Source organism: Sciurus carolinensis, chromosome 3, assembly GCF_902686445.1.
Source record: "Sciurus carolinensis chromosome 3, mSciCar1.2, whole genome shotgun sequence".
NCBI lineage: Eukaryota > Metazoa > Chordata > Mammalia > Rodentia > Sciuridae > Sciurus > Sciurus carolinensis.
In genome coordinates, this window is record NC_062215.1 from 35763423 (window position 1) to 35780228 (window position 16806).

At 35.5% G+C, this 16806-nt stretch overlaps 1 protein-coding gene across 2 annotated transcripts in view; it reads left to right on the forward strand.

Annotated features, from left to right (window-relative positions):
- Appbp2 (amyloid beta precursor protein binding protein 2) overlaps positions 1–16806 on the forward strand; it is a 50168-nt gene that overhangs the window by 470 nt on the left and 32892 nt on the right. The window lies entirely within an intron of this gene.

Here is a 16806-nt window from a genome sequence, read left to right on the forward strand (position 1 = left end):
TCTGGGGCCGCACCCCCTTCCACGTCTGCGAACCCCCGCAGTTAACCCCTCACCCCTCGTAGCGGGCTAGACGCCGAGACGTCTGGTGCGGTATCCGCGATTCCAGTACAGAAACACTCTCTCACCTCATCCTGTCTCTCCTAAACTTTGGGGCCGATTTTGGTGTTCCTTCTACACAGTGGTCCCCTCGAGTAGGCCTTTTGCGTGGACTTCTTCTGTGGCGCCCCTGTCCCACCCTGTCCTTCTCTTCTATATCTTTGAGAGATTTTCCATTCTCTTCTTCCAGTTAAGTATTAGCATCAGCTGGACTTTTGCTCTGCTCCTCCCCAGACCTTCCTACTTTTTCACCTCATTGCTCTCCTTTCCCAAGTATTTTTTCCCCCGGCTTGGCGATCCTTCGTTTCTCCTTTCTGATCCCAATCAGAAGGGATTGTTGGAAATAGTCTGTGTGCTTTATTTGCATATTTAAAGCTTCGATTTTTTTGGTTGACATTTGGTGTTGAATTGGGGATTTTAATAATTTGAGAATGTTGATCCACTGTTTAAAAAGGAAGGGGTGAAATTTCCTGAAAGAAAAAAAAAATACTTTAGAAATTTAAATTATGTATTTGAAAGTTGCAATCATGCAGCATTTCTGTGTCGCTCCCCCTCAAAAATCTGAACAAAAAGTCTTCAAGTCACTCCAAGGAGTTTCAAGGGTAAGTGTCCTTAGACGTAGACAATTTTTGCAGTGTTTTCAGAGGGAGGAGAACTTTATGAACTCGGAGCCTCCCTCTTCCTCTCCCCCTCCACATTTGAATGTGAACACTGGATTTATTATTCAGTCCTTGCCTTGAATCGGCATGGATAACCCCTAGTCACCAGTAGCTGCCTCCCAAAATGTAACTAGAAGTAGAATAGGATTTATTTTTTTAAATTTTAAATACTTTCTTCTTGATTTTTAAATTGGCTAGAACAGTGTAAACTGATATTTAACAGATGTGTATGTTCATATATCTGTATGGTGTTTTATGGAAGTTTTATTGCCTTCTTTCTCCACCCTCAGAATATTTTTTCAGGATTAATGACTGGCATACTGCATTCTGCTAAATTCAGTCTCTTTGTCCCATATTTAACAATTAAAATATATTCCCCCCCCCAATTATTTGAAGATGGTTAATTTTAATTTTGGTTATGCTTATTATTTTTGGATTTAGAGGAAAACATCCCTCCTTTCTAATTCTTTGGTACATTGATTTACTTTTGTATATAAGTAAGGAAATTCTGTTCATTTAAGATATATTCCTCCCCAAGGACAAATTAGATCTTTCCCAAACTGGAAAACTGCAGTTTGTGAGTGCTGTAGAGCTCTGTCCATTTTATTAAATCATGTGTAATCTGGTATGCTTTTTAGAGGAAATCACTGGGAATTTATTTTTACTATTTGAATTCCCTCAAAATATTTGGGTATTTTTAGTAACTCTTACTTCTAATTGAAGGTTTTCCTTTGAAGATTATTATCTTTAGTTGGTATGAACAGATGGTGTTTTTGCCACATTTTTTGTCTCATGTAGTTCACAAAGTTTTGAAATTGCTTCTTTTTGGTACACTTGTATTTTTTTTTTTTTTTTTTTTTTTAATTGGGGATTGAATGCAGGCGTGCTTTACCACTGAGCTCTACAGCCCTATTTATTTTTTATTTTTGAGACAGGGTATTGCTAAATTGCCCAAGTTGGCCTTAGTCCTACCTTAGTCTCCCAAGTCCCTGGAATTACAGGCATGCACCTCCATGCCAGGCACACTTTTACTACTTAATGGTTGTATAGTGTTGTGAGCATGGCACTGTGCTAAAGTGAAGGTAGGTATTTGATATGTGCTTGGAACTATCCCACATGCTTTGACCTATGTTATCTTGTCTAAACCTCACACTTAAATTATGAAGCAGAGTATGACCCTGTTTTATAAGTGAGAAAGTTAATTGAGTAAAATTCTCAAATCTAGGATTTAATTTCTGAGTACTTTCCTTTTTGGCTTGGAAAGAATTTGTATCTTGAGGTAGTAGTTTATTTTGATGGTAGATATTATAAACATGTATAGAAATACAGAGAAAGTCAATCAATATTCCATTCTTTTTATACTATTATTATTTTTTTAAATTTTGAGAGAAGGTCTCACTAAGTTGCTTAGGGCCTCACTAATTTGCTGAGGCTGACCTCTAACTAGGAATCCTCATGCTTAGCCTCCCAAATCACTAGGATTACAGACCTGTGCCACAATGCCTGGTTCAGGATTCCGTTCTTTAATGGAGATATGAGAAGGATATTTAAACACTGTACTTGCACATAAGATATTTTTTAAGTACTTTAAGTCTGCACATAAATATGCTCATTCTCTGCCCAACTTGTAGAAATTTTAGAAGATTCATTGTTTACAGTTTTCTCCACTTAAGAGCCAAAGAAAAAGTCAGATCTCTTCTATAATCCTGAGTTCCATCAGTAGGCATAACTGTAGTTTTTTTGGAATAAGACATTTTCCTGTAATCAGGGCTGGGGTTGTAGGTCAGTGGTAAGGCGCTTGCCTAGCATGTGTAGGCACTGGGTTCAATTCTCAGCACTACATATAAGTAAATAAAATAAAGGTCCATTGACAACTAAAAAATATTTTTAAAAATTTCCCTGTGTTCTTTTTTTTTAAAAAATATTTTTAGTTGTAGATGGACACAGTACCTTTATTTATTTTTATGTGGTGCTGAGGCTGGAACCCAATACCTCACACATGCTAGGCAAGTGCCCTACCATTGAACTACCACCCGCCCCTCCCATGTTCTTGATTGATGTATACCAGTGTCACTGTATTAATTTTGGTTGGTAATTTCAGATGAAGGCATAGTAGTAAAACATTAGGAGCGGATACTGTGGAATGAGTAGAAGGTCAAGAAATAGGAATGTTGACTGGTCCCAAAGAAGGGAAAGGAGATAAATCGATAGGTAGAAAGGGTAACAAACATATTAGGTGATTTTTTTTTTTAAAGAATAAAAACCATTAGGATATATTTTTTATCCAATGGAAGAAATCAAGAGTAAGAGATGAATATACTAGTTAGGCAGAAAATAGAATATGGAGCAGAAGCATTAAATAATGAGTCTTGGACCTTTTTGGTCTTTGCTTTTTCATCCGTAAATTAAAGAATCAGTCTTAAATTGACACTGGGGGAAGAAGTACATCTTTTCTCTGAGAGCAGAAGGAAGGTTAACTAGGGTATAGAGGTAAGTTTGCAAAGAATGAGATGAGATCGTCTGCTAAGGGTATGAGTAGTAGTTTTTCTGAAGGAAGGCTCAGAAGAAGTTGGAAATGGCTACTGAGTTGGGAAGGGAAGCTGACTAAAAATTTCTAAAAGAATTGACAGGCAGATGTGATAGCACAGGTCTGAAATCCTATGTACTCTGGAGAGTGAGGCAGAAGTATCTCAAAAGGCTAACCTAGGCATTTTAGTAAGACCATCTAAATAAAAAAGAACTAGGATTGTAGCTCTGTGGTAGGGCACTTGCCTGGTATGCACAAGGCCATGAATTTAATCCCCAGTATTACACACACACAAGTACAGAGACAGAAATTGATATATCAAATATCGTAGACAGTTTAGAAAGAAACCAAAGCATATTCAAGAATTTACTGTGTGATAAAGTTATAAGACAATGTTATATTTCACATCAATGGAGAAATACTAAAAAATGTCTTGTATAATAGGCTATTAGGAAATAAGTTAGATTTGTTTCCTATTATATCACACTATGTGCCAAAATGAATTGCACATGATTTAAAAGATTTAAATATGGCCATTGAAATCTTGAAAGTGTTAAAATACATTATTGGGTCATTATATCTTACAGTGGGAAATGGCTTAAATGTCTTCTTGAAAGATTTTTTTTTTTTTTTTTTGGTACCAGGAGTGCTTAATCACTCAGCCACATCCCAGCCTGTTTTAATGTATTTTGAGACAGGGCCTTGGTAAGTTGTAGAGACTGGCTTTGATTTTGTAATCCTGCCTCAGCCTCCTGAGCTGAAAGAAATTATTTTTAAGGTAATTTACAAATTATAAAAATGTAAAACATTTTAAAAAAATTTATAGGAGGTGAATACCTCTGCTAACTTATCTTGCCAACACTGTACTGCCATCTTGGCTGGGAGACTTTTCTGAGCATGAAACCAAAAACCAGTAGGGGGAAGAAATGGATACTTTTGAATACATTTTTTTTTTTAAATGAGGGGAATTTAACAGGTAAAAGGCAAATTTCCTCATACAGAAAGATACAAATCAGTATGAAAAAGGCACAGTACCTCATGTCCAGAGAACCTGAACTAGCTAGGTCTTATGAGAAAAAATGGTCAGTAATCATCAAATGATGTACAACTGAAATGCAGTTTCAAATGCCATATCAAGCCAGGGCAGTCAAGAAGATGAAAGAACAAAATCTGTGGACTTACATCACCAAACACCTGGCAGTAATAATTTAAAAAGTGTGAAAAAAAGATTAAGTATGGTATTGGCACCAGTGAAACAAAAACAGTTCAGAAAAAGACTGATACATAAACTGTCACTTGCTTTGTAATAAGAGAGACATGGTACAATGGGAAAAGGAAAGTCAGAGAAATGGTGTTGGTCAGTTTGGTAACCATGAGGGAAGAAAAAGTATCTTAATCTTACCTCATACCATATACACAAATCATTTCCAAATGAATTGCTGATATAAATGTGAACAATAAAATAGTTTTTGTTGTTGTTTAAGCTGGGGATTTAACCCAGGAGTTCTTAACCACCAAGCCACATCCCTGGCCCTTTTTTATTTTTTATTTTAAGACAGGGTCTTGCTAAGTTGCTTAGGCAACACTAAGCTGCTGAGGCTAACTTTAAACTTGTGGTATCCTTCTGCCTCAGCCTCCTGAGGAGCTGGGATTGCAGGCATGTGCCAATACAGCTGGCTAATAAAATAGTTTTATAAGAAAAAAAATTTTCTAATATGTCATCAAAGATTGATTAAATAGAATACAAATCAACTAAATATAAAGTTTAATAAAAGAGTTTATATTAAGATCAAGAACATCTGTTCATCAAAAGATTCCTTCAAGATAGTGAAAAGTCACTTCATCATGTCGGCTTAGGACCTGACTTCCTTAACAAAACTCTTAAAGTGCAAGAAATAAAATCAAGAATCAATAAATGGGACAGATTCAAACTAAAAAGCTTCTTCTCAGCAAAGGAAACAATCAATAACATGAAGAAAGCGCCTACAGAATGGGAGAAAATCTTTAACACACGCACATCAGATAGAGCACTAATCTTCAGGATGTATAAAGAACTCAAAAAACTTAACACACACACACACACACACGCACAAAAACCAAATAACCCAATCAGTAAATGGGCTAAGGAACTGAGCAGACACTTCACAGAAGAAGATGTACAGTGGATTAACAAACATATGAAAAAATGTTCAACATCTCTAGCAATAGAGAAATGCAAATTAAAACTAAGATTTCATTTATCTCCAGTCAGAATGGCAATTATCAAGAGTACAAGCAACAATGAGTATTGGTGAGGATGAGGGGGAAAGGTACACTCATACATTGCTGGTATGACTGCAAATTCGTGCAATCACTTTGGAAAGCAGTATGGAGATTCCTTAGAAAACTTGGAGTGGAACCACCATTTGACCCAGCTATCCCACTCCTCGGTCTATACCCATAGAACTTAAAATCAGCATACTGCAGTGATGCAGCCACATCAATATTTATAGCAGCCCAATTCATAGTAGGTAAACTGTGGAACAAACCTAGATGCCCTTCAGTAGATGAATGGATAAGGAAAGTGTGGTACATATACACAATGGAATATTACTCAGACTTAAAGAAGAATGAAATTGGCATTTGCAGGTAAAAGGATGGAGTTGGAGAATATCATGCTAAGCGAAATAAGCCAATCCCAAAAAACCAAAGGCCAAATGTTTTCTTTGGTATGTGGATGCTGATCCATAATGGGAGGTGGTGGGCAAGGAAAGAATCAAGGAACTTTAGATTGGGAGTGAGGCGAGGAGGGGGATATGTAGTGAGAAAGATGGTGGAATGAGACAGACATTATTACCCTATGTACATGTATGATTGAATGAATGATTTAACTCTGCATTTTGTCCAACCAGAGAAATGAAAAGTTGTGCTCCATTTGTGTACAATGAGTTGAAATACATTCTGCTGTCATGTATAACTAATTAGAACAACAACAACAAAAAAGTGAAAAACCAAAACACAGAATGGTAGAAGATATTTTCAGTACATATATCTGACAGGAACCACCCGCCCCTAAAGAACTACAAATTAATAGCAAAGAAAAATAGCTCATTTTTTTTAAAAAAAGTTTTTTTAATGATAAAAGACCTTTAATAGGAATCCAAAAAAAGAATATTCAGGGCTGGGGTTGTTGGCTCAGTTGTGGAGTGCTTGACTAGCATGTATGAGGCACTGGGTTTGATTCTCAGCACCACATATAAATAAATGAATATAATAAAGGTCTATCAACATCTAAAAAATATTTTTTTAAAGAGAATATTCAAAGGCCAATCAATGGGGGCTGGGGATACTCAGTTGGTAGAGCGCTTGCCTCATGTGCACAAGGCCCTGGGTTTAATCCCCGGCACCACCACCAATAAAAAAGAAAAAGAGTTAGTTTGAATTTGGAGTGGTCTAAAATATATGTCTATGTTCATCATCATAATTAATCTAGAGACCTACTTCTAGTTCTGCTAGCTTCAATCCAAAGGCCAATTAGTTATTCAGTGTCATTTTGTCTTCAGGGAAGTATTATTTCACCATACACCCATCAAAATGATTACATGAGGAAGAAAAATTATTGATCTGGAATAATAAAAACTTGAATAGTGTTAGTAGGAGTGTAAATTGGTATACCATTTTGGAAAACATTACCTACTAAAACTGAACATATATGTGTGTGTGTATGTATATATACATAAATACACACCCTACAATTCATAATTCCACTTTAAAATATACATACAAATGTTCATAACAACATTGCATAGTAACCAAAAAATGGAAACTCAGTTTCCCATCAATAGGAAAATTAATAAATTGTGGAATAGTCATATTATAGGAATATTATACAGTGAAAATGAATGAACAGCTGCTTGAAACAAGAAGAATGAATTTCACAAATGTTATCAAGTAAAACAAACCCGTCACATTACAGTAGTCTCCTTATCTGAGATTTCACTTTCTGTGATTTTTGTTACCTGTGATCTGAAAGTACTAAATGGAAAATTTCAAAAATAAGCAATTCATAATTTTTAAACAGTGTGCTGTTCTGGATAATACAGAGAAATCTCTCCTTGTCCATCCCATTGTATATGAATTATCTCATGGACTAATGTAACACACGTATTGGTGTTGTATATGCTGCCATTGAGTCACTTAGTAGTTGCCTCAGTTATCAAATGGATTACCCCTTTATGACATTGCTTATGTTCAAGTAACCTTTACATCTTATTTAATAACGGTCCCAAACAGGAGTAGTGATGAAAGGAGACACCAAGGTATAAAACATGGAGGAACAGATTAATTTGTACCATGTGGCAATGCTACAGGGTATGTGGGGTCAAAACTGTATGTGTGTGTGTGTGTGTGTGTTTAATATGTATATATAGTAACAATCAGTTATTAATGGGATGTTTGTGATTGCTGGGCACTGTACAACATCTCAAAACCTTAGAATCAGATGAACATCAACACTCATTTCCTGTTCCATATTTTTGCACATTTTTATCACAGCAATAACTGAAAACAGCTTCTTAAAGATATCAGTGAAAGTAAGGGTAACAGTCTGAGTTGGTACAGCGTGATACAGATGTTGAATATTATTTCTCTCAGATTTAAAATGCCCTACAGTGCACCATGGTACCTTGTTGCATCATTTGGAAACTGTGAGTATGTACTTTATGATTCCATTTATATAAACCTCAAAAACAGCCAAAATTTAGGTTTTGGAAGCTAGGAGAGGTTACCCTGGGAGAAGAGTGACTATGTAGGACCATGAGGGGAGGCCTCTAGGATTCTGATCTCGATGCTGGTTATAGTATATTTACTTTGTGAAAATTGAACTTTGCATTTAAAATTTGAGTTGTGTACTTTTTTGTATTTGTGTTGTGCTTGGAGAAGAACTTTTTTAAAATAGTGTCCAGTCTTCAAATATCAGATTGTCAAGGTTTAAAAATTCAAATCACTCATACACTTTAGTCCACAATACCATTTAAGGAATTTTCCTATAGAAATGTTGAGTGTACAGAAAATGCTTTAGAAGTTTGCTCAGTGCAGCATTGTTTTGATGGCAAAAAGCGAAGACAACTATAATAATCAATTAGAAATGGAATATTGTACTGCGGTATCAAGAATGAGGTTTTTGTATATACTGGACTGGAGATTCCAGAGCACAGAGCCAACTGGGAAAAATAGAAAACTTGTTATAAAGTAATAAGAAAGCATAATCTTCTGTGTGCATTGAAAAAAGAATCTAGATGAACACAAGAAAATTTTCATATTTACTGAAGTATAGGGTTACAGTCATTTTTACAAATATGTATGTATACATGTATATCTTGTATATATTTTTCTAATACTTGGATTTTTATTTTTTGACCATGTATTAACTTTGGTAAGCAGAAAAATGTATTTAGAAAAAGAAAGCTCTTGGGCTGGGGTTGTGGTTCAGTGGTAGAGTGCTTGCCTGGCTTGTGTGAGGCACTGGGTTTGATTCTCAGCACCACATATAAATAAATGAATAAAATAAAAGGTCTATCAACAATTAAAAAAAAAAAAAAGCTCTGCTGGGGTTGTAGCTCAGTGATAGAGCACTTGCCTAGCATGTATGAGGCACTGCATTCGATTCTCAGCACCACATATAAATAAATAAAATAAAGGTCCACTGACAACTAAAAAAAAAAAAAAGAAAGAAAAAGAAAACAAAACAAGCTGTGTGCGTGGTGGCATGCACCTATAACCCCAGCGACTCAAGAGGCTGAGAGAGGAGGATCACAAGTTTGAGGCCAGTCTCAGCCATTTAACAAGACCCTAAGCAACTTATCGAGACCCTGTTTCAAAATAAAAAATAAAAAGGACTGATGATGTAGCTCAGTGGTAAAGAACCCCTGGATTTGGGCTGAGGTTGTGGCTCAGTGGTAGAGCGCTTGCCTAGCATGTGTGAGACACTGGGTCCATCCTCAGCACCACATAAAAAAGTAAACAAAAAAAAAAAGAGCCCCTTGATTCAATCCCCAGTACCAAAAAAGAAAAGTAGAATTTCTAATAGTAAAATATCTTACGGCTGGGAGTATAGCTCAATGGTAGAGCACTTCTTAACCTGCAGGAGGCCCTGGGTTCAAGTCAGCATGAATGAGAACTAAGTCCTTTTATTTTTTATTTTTAATTTAAAAAAATTTTAAATGTTAATAGACCTTTATTTTATTCATTTATTTATATGTGGTGCTGAGAATTGAACCCAGTGCCTCACATATGCTAGGCAAGCGTTCTACCCCTGAGCCACAACCCCAGCCCAAATTAAGCCCTTTTAAATGGTAAAATAGTTAATTAATTTATTAGCTAGCTAAATAAAGAAACAGCAGAAAGCCAAAAATTAGGAATGTGGCCGGGCAATCAACTGTAAATACAATGGGAAGGAGAAAAATAGCTTTTTAAATTGTGGAATAGCTTTTTAAAATGTAAAATAGATTGTGTAATGCTATGCTAGTCAGGCAGAAATTATGTTTCAGGAAAAAGTTACCTTACTGAAATTTACGGATAAAATAAATTAAAATTGTTTATTGAAATTATGTTTCTAAGAAAATACAAATGGCCTAAGAGAACGTTTGGAGATTAGAGCATAAGAATAAAAGAATCTTGTAAGTGAAGATAGCACATGTTTATTGAAATATTACTTTGTTTATCATAGAGATGAAAATATTTTGTAAGGTCTTTAAAGAAAAATGTTGATGGAAAAATTCAATATATACCAACGTAGAATAGAGTAATGAATTCTTATTTATCTACCACCAAGCTTTAAAAGTTATCAATTCTTAGCGAGTATGTGTTACTGAATCTATTTTTCCCACCCTTTTCCCCCTTTCTTGTGTTTGGAAGTAAATCTAGACATCATATCATTTCATCTGTAAATATAATATCCATCATACTATTATGATGCCTAAGAAAGCTTAATGGTAATTCCTTAATGTTATTAAATATCCAGTCATTGTTCAAATTTTTAGTTGTCTCAGATGTCAAATTTATATGTATTTTTTCAGTTTACTTGTTTGGATCAGGATCCAGGTAAGTTCCTCACCTCAAGTGGTTATTATGTATGTATGTCTGTCTTTTGGTCTCTTCTGTGGTACTAGGGATTGAACCTAGGGGTCTTGCACTTGCTAGGCAAGTGCCCATGAGACTGCACTCACGGCCCTTTTTGAATTTTTTATTTTGAGATAATTTTATTTTGAGATAATTTTTTATTTTGGGGTCTTGCTAAGTTGCCCAAGCTGGCCTCAAATTTGTGATCCTCCTATCTCAGCCTCCAAATAGCTGGATTACAGGTGTGCATTACCTAGCCCCAATAGATATATTGCTGAAGTCTCTCTTTATAGGTTCACTTTCCATCTTTGTTTTGTCTTCTTAGCAATGTATTTGTTGAAGAAATAGTTTCCTTTGTCCTGTAAACTCTGCAGTGTCTCACAGTCTAAACGTCACTGATGAATATATAAAACATTTTCATCACCTCTCAACACCTGGGTGTTTTTGCATTTGTCTCTGTGGGGACTTCTTGGGTTTCAGACCAGTTGTTAATGCCAGTTTCTGGGTTTATTGTTGGTAAATTATCCAGGTAATATGAATTTTTGCTACATACTCATACGAGTTTTAACCTATAGGCTTCAGTTTTTCATGGGAGATTGTTTGCTAAGACCATGGGAGATTTTACTCCTGTCTTTGGGCAGGTAGTTAATCTCTGTGTCCTTTGGCTTACAGAATATGCTACCTGAACTCCTTTCTGATCTTTGCTACTCTGGTTTGAGGCCATTCAGAGGTATAAAGTATTCTGTTTTTCTTTCTTCCAAGATGTTTTTAAGTTTGTATTTTCTTAATTTTTGGCAACTGTGGGATTTCTAGGCTTGAAACCCAGCTGTTTATACAAAACTAATTTTGTGACATTATATCCTTTATTTTCCTGTGTTTGAAAAAGGGTTAAAGGGTTTATATCTGTGTCAGTGGTATATGTCATATTTCTAGTAGTTTTACTCCCATTCTTCTGCAAAGCTCAACTGAATTTCTTTCTTGAAGAAAGTATTTGTGTTCCTCCAGCTCTCTGGCTACTTTTGTCATTATTTTATGAACTTCATTTTTCTGTTTTGATAGATTAATTTTTTTTTTTGTTAGATCAGGGAACAATGTTACTGTCTTTTTATTGCTGTGGTGATTATAGTCACCACTATTTCCCTGAAACTTAGCATAGTACCTTTGCAGATGTTCCTGATATTTATTAAGTTAATAAAAATGGGGATAGGGGTATGGGTAACCCAGTGACTGGGCACATGTTTAACATGCACAGGACCTGAATTTTATCCCCCAGCTCCCAAAATAAATAAATAAAACAATAAGAATATTCTTAGTTGTAATATTCTTGCTTCTGATGTAAAAATCACAAAGACTTAACAAGTTACAGGAAGCTAAGAATTTTGTGTAATGAATATGCCAGGGTACTTGATAAAAGACGTTAAAATAGGAAACACCTATTTTTGTCTATAAATTTAAGCAGCTATATTCAGAATTCTTGATTTTTTTTCTTTTTTTTTGTCATTTTCTTATAAGTGAAAAATTAAGATTGCTATTCCACTGGGTGCTGGTATTTTTTTATATAGTTACTATGAAAACGGACATAAAACTGCCTACTAAATTTTTTGTAGTGGGTACTGGGGTTTTACCCCAGGGGCACTTTACCACTGAGCCACATCCCCAGTCCTTTTTATTTATTTTGAGACGGTTTCACTAAGTTGCCTGGGACTTCGCTAAGCTCACAAGGCTGTCGTCCGACTTGTTGCCTTAGACTCCCAAGTAGCTGGGATTACAGGCATGTGCCACTGTGCCTGGCCTCAGTTTTTTTTCTTTTAAGTTTATACCAGCGGGCAATGGTGGCCACACCTGTAATCCCAGCAGCTTGGGAAGCTGAGGCAGGAGGATCGTAAGTTCAAAACCAGCCTCAGCAGTTTAGTGAGACCCTGTCTCAAAATAAAAAAATTAAAAAGGACTGGGGATATAACTCAGTAGTTAAGTACCCCTGGGTTAAGTCCCCAGTACAAAAGCAAAACAAAAAACAAGTTTACAAGTTTACACCCTAGTTAGGGAGATGGTAGAAAATGTTTTATCAATTAGGCTTGTTGGCACATGCCTGTAATATCAGTACTCAGGAGGCTGAGGCAGGAGAATTCCAAGTTCAAAGCCAGCTTGGGTAAATGAGTGAGATCTTGTCTCACAATAAAACATTAAAAGAACTGGGGATGTAGCTTGGTGGTACATGTGCCTATCTTCAAGCATCGGAACTGCAAAAGAAAAAATGTGTTCGTATCATATTCACCAACCTCTGGATGGTTTCAATAAATAGAATAACAGTACTAATATGTGGTTGACTAGTTATACATTTCAGAGTAGAGACTGTCTTGCATTTTGTTGTTTCTTCTGAGAGCCATCCCAAGGAGATAATTACCAATTTGGATTATTCATTCAGAAAATAATGAATGCATATCTAGTGCTAGGCATTATGCTGGGTTTGGGCATTATGCAAGTTTGGGGGATACAGTAGTGACTATATTTTGGGGGATACAGTAGTGACTATGCTCACTTCATAGAGTATATGTAATGGAGTGACATTTTTAACAAATATCCACGTAAGTGAATGCATGTTGCTGTTAGGAAGGGAAAAGCACAGTGTGTTGTAGGAAAGTATAAAAGGGAACAGTTTAGACTGGGGAGTCAGAGAGTGGTCTGAGTAGGTGAAATAATAGTTGAGGTAATTTGAATTACAAATTAACAGACAAAGAATCATGGTATGGAGATACAAGTCATGAGCTAAAAGAAAACCAAAGTGGCTGGAATATTGGAGAAGGTGAAAGAACAGAACAGGAGAAGGTGAGGTCAGAAAGATGGATGAGGGGTCTGATGAATTATAGGAAACTTAGTTGTCAGAGATTTTGGATTGTGTTCTAAGTGTATTAGGGTATTTATTTGCTTCTTTTGCAGTACTGGGGATTGAACCCAGGGCCTCACACATGCTAGGCAAACATTCTACCACTAAGATCCATCCCCACTCATTCTTTATTTATTTTTAAATTTGACTTTGGGACAGGGCTCACCAAGTTGCCCAGGCTGACTTTGAATTTGTAATCTTCCTGCCTCACTTTCACCCCCAACCCCATTCTCTGAGATTATAGGCATGTGCCACTGCACCCAACTCATTGCAAGTTTTACTTATTTTTTAATTTTGGGGGAACACTGGGAATTGAACCCAGGGGTGCTTTACCACTGAGCTACATCTCCCAGTTCTCTTTATTTTTTTTTTTTTTTATTTTTTTTTTTTTGTGGTGCTGGGGATTGAACCCAGGGCCTTATGCTTGAGAGGCAAGCACTCTGCCAACTGAGCTATCTCTCCAGCCCCTTTATTTTATTTTTGAGACAGTCTTGAGTTGCTGAGGCTGGTCTTCAATTTAATATCCTCCTACTTCAGCCCTCCAAGTTTCTGGGATTACAAGAGGGTACCTGACTCATTGAAAGGGTTTAAACAGGGAAATGACGTGGTATGATTTGCTTTTTAAAAAAGGTAATTCTGGCTACTGTGTGAACAGTTGACTAAAGGGGAACAGGCTGAGGCAAGAGAATTGTAATTTTAATACCAGCCTAGGCAATTTAGCAAACCCCTGTTTCAAAATTAAAAAAGCACTCAGGATGTAGTTCAGTGGTGAGCTCCCCTGGATTTAATATCCAATACCACAAAAATAAATAATAATAAAGTAAAAAGTTTTGATGCACAGTCCAGTTCTACCAGATCTTTGTTGTAATGCAGCTTAAAGATGCTGATGACAGTGAAGGTGAAAGTTTTTAGATAGTAATCTTATACCATAGATGTAAACATTTTATTGACTTCATATAAAATATAGGGCCACAATATAAAAACGAAAGTAAGTATATTAACTCAAACCTTTTGGGAACTTGTTCACTATTCATATATCATGGTCATTTTTCGTTGGTAATCTTTCATTTTTAAAGGTTTTTTTTTTAATGATTTAGTGATTTGTAGTTTAAAATGTGCGATGCATGAGTTTGTGTGTGTGCACGCATGCATGTGGACACAAATGTTTGTGACTTTCTGTTTTTCTTAGTTTTGAACCCAAGTTCTTGTGTACTTTTTTCTAAATCTTTGATTTTTTGGGTTGTGAATTAAACTAGATTACTTTGTATGCTCATTTGCTGTTAAGATTGTGCTGTTTACTCTGAATTTGTGGTAATTTTGAAATGACTTGGGAGGCAGTTATGTCAGTTAAAAATCTTTTTGGTTAAGGGAGGCTTTTATTCCTACCTTTATGTCCCAAAGAGTTCTCTGAATTTTGGGCTGCCTTCCATTGTCCTGGGAATTGTTGCTTTCATTTTCTAAGATTTTTACTTTAGATCCTGGAAACCTTTGCTTCTTCTAAAAACATCACCAGGCAGTTCATCTTTTTATTAGACCCTTTTGTATATTAATGATACTATCTCTTACACATACATATTATTAATATTTTATTTAGTATTGTTAAATTTTTAATAGTATTTTATATTCATGAACATTTTAGGTTTTTATATAATCAGTTTATCTCTTCCTTGATGTGTGTGTGTTTGTTGGTACCAGGGATTGAACCCAGGGGCACCCACATTCCCAGCCCTCTTTATATATTTTATTTTGAGACAGGGCCTCACTAAATTGCTGAGGCTGTCTTTGAACTCATGATCCTCCTGCCTCAGCCTCTCAGACTACTGGGATTACAGGTGTGGGACACCAGGCCTGGCTTCCTTGATGATTTTATTTTTGTGATATAATCAGTGTTTAAAAGAAGCAGTGTTAGAACTGGGAGAGTGGCTTAATGGTAGAGCACTTCCCTAGCATGTACTAGGTCCTGGGTTTGATTACCACCAAATAAAAAAAGAAACAGTTACCAGAGAACCTTTAATACTGATATGATTTATTTTTTTAAATATTGTTTTAGTTGGCAGTGGACCTTTATTTATTTATATGCAGTACTGAGAATGAAACCCAGTGCCTTGCATGTGCTAGGCAAGTGCTCTGCCACTAAGCCACAACCCCAGCCCCTGATTTAATTTTTTGACATTTAAAATTTTGATAAGTCTGGTATATATTTTATCAGATAGGCATTTTTGTTTTTCCCTCTTATGTGCTTCTGTTAACTATTTTTTTCCTTTCAGCAATTTAAAATGTCTTTGTCATATGTTGTTACATATACCAAGGTATGTTTTTATTTAATTTATTTTTTCTATCTGGTGGCAGGTACTACTACTTCTAGACTACTTCTAGGAATAAGGAATAAGTTGACTTTCCCTTATGTTGCTTAAGGTACCAACAGTTAGAAGTAGTCAAAATGACCCTTCAGTAGCTTTATTATTCTGTAGATACAGAATATAACATCACAATAATGAACTAAAATAAGTCATTTTAAAAATCAGATATAAGAATCATTACTAGAACCTAGAACCTCAGTTTCCCCTTTCTGTGCTCTGCTTTATAAGATATATGAATTTATGAAGAGATTAATCTTTAGGTCTTCTATTAAAAGATTTAAAGTTGCCCATTTTATATGTTTTCTTATTACTTGTTATTTTCAAGAGACAGTTTAGCGTAAGTTGTAAAGAATGTGATGTAGGAACAGACTACCAGAGAGTCAGATTCCTGCATTGCTTTCTTTGGTGGCAGTGCAGATTGAACCCAGGGTGCACTACCACTGAGCTACAACCCATTTAAAAAAGAAAGAAAAAAATTTTTTTATTTTATTTTATTTTTTTAATTTTGAGACAGGGACCAGGTTGGCCTTGAATTTGTGATCCTCCTGCCTTAGCCTCTCCAGTACCTGGAATTATGGTAGAGTGCCACAGTGCCTCACTTAGCATTTCTTTATTGTGTGATTTTGAGCAGGTTATTTAACTTTGTATCCTTCAGTTTCCATGTCTGTAAAAGGACAGAATGACTGACTTTTGAAAAGCACTGAAAACAGTCCTTGTCTCTTATAAGATCTCTGTAAGGATTAGGTGCTGTTTTTATACCAGATTGGTATTTTAAAAAAAACTCCTTGAGTTCATACATTGTATTAATTTGTACTTATTGGTTAAACTTAGTAAGGATGATGCAATTAAACTTTAATAAAACAATTAAATTATTACCTTCCTCCCACAATTTAAATACGAACCCATTTTTACCTAGAAAACTTTAATATTTCAGTGTAGAAATTTTGGTGTTCGTTATAGGGAATATTTTCAAACTAAGGCAGCAGCTACCTAAATTCTATTTTCAAATCTCACTTAGTAGAATACGCCAATTTTCGCTCATTAAAGGAATTCTGTAAGTCATAGAATATATAAAATTGAATTTGTGTTTTTTCAACTAGTGAGTACAGGCAAAATGGTTATGTAATTTGTTTTCATTTCTTCTATCTTATAAAAGAAATTCTAAGCCTAAAGTTGGGTAAT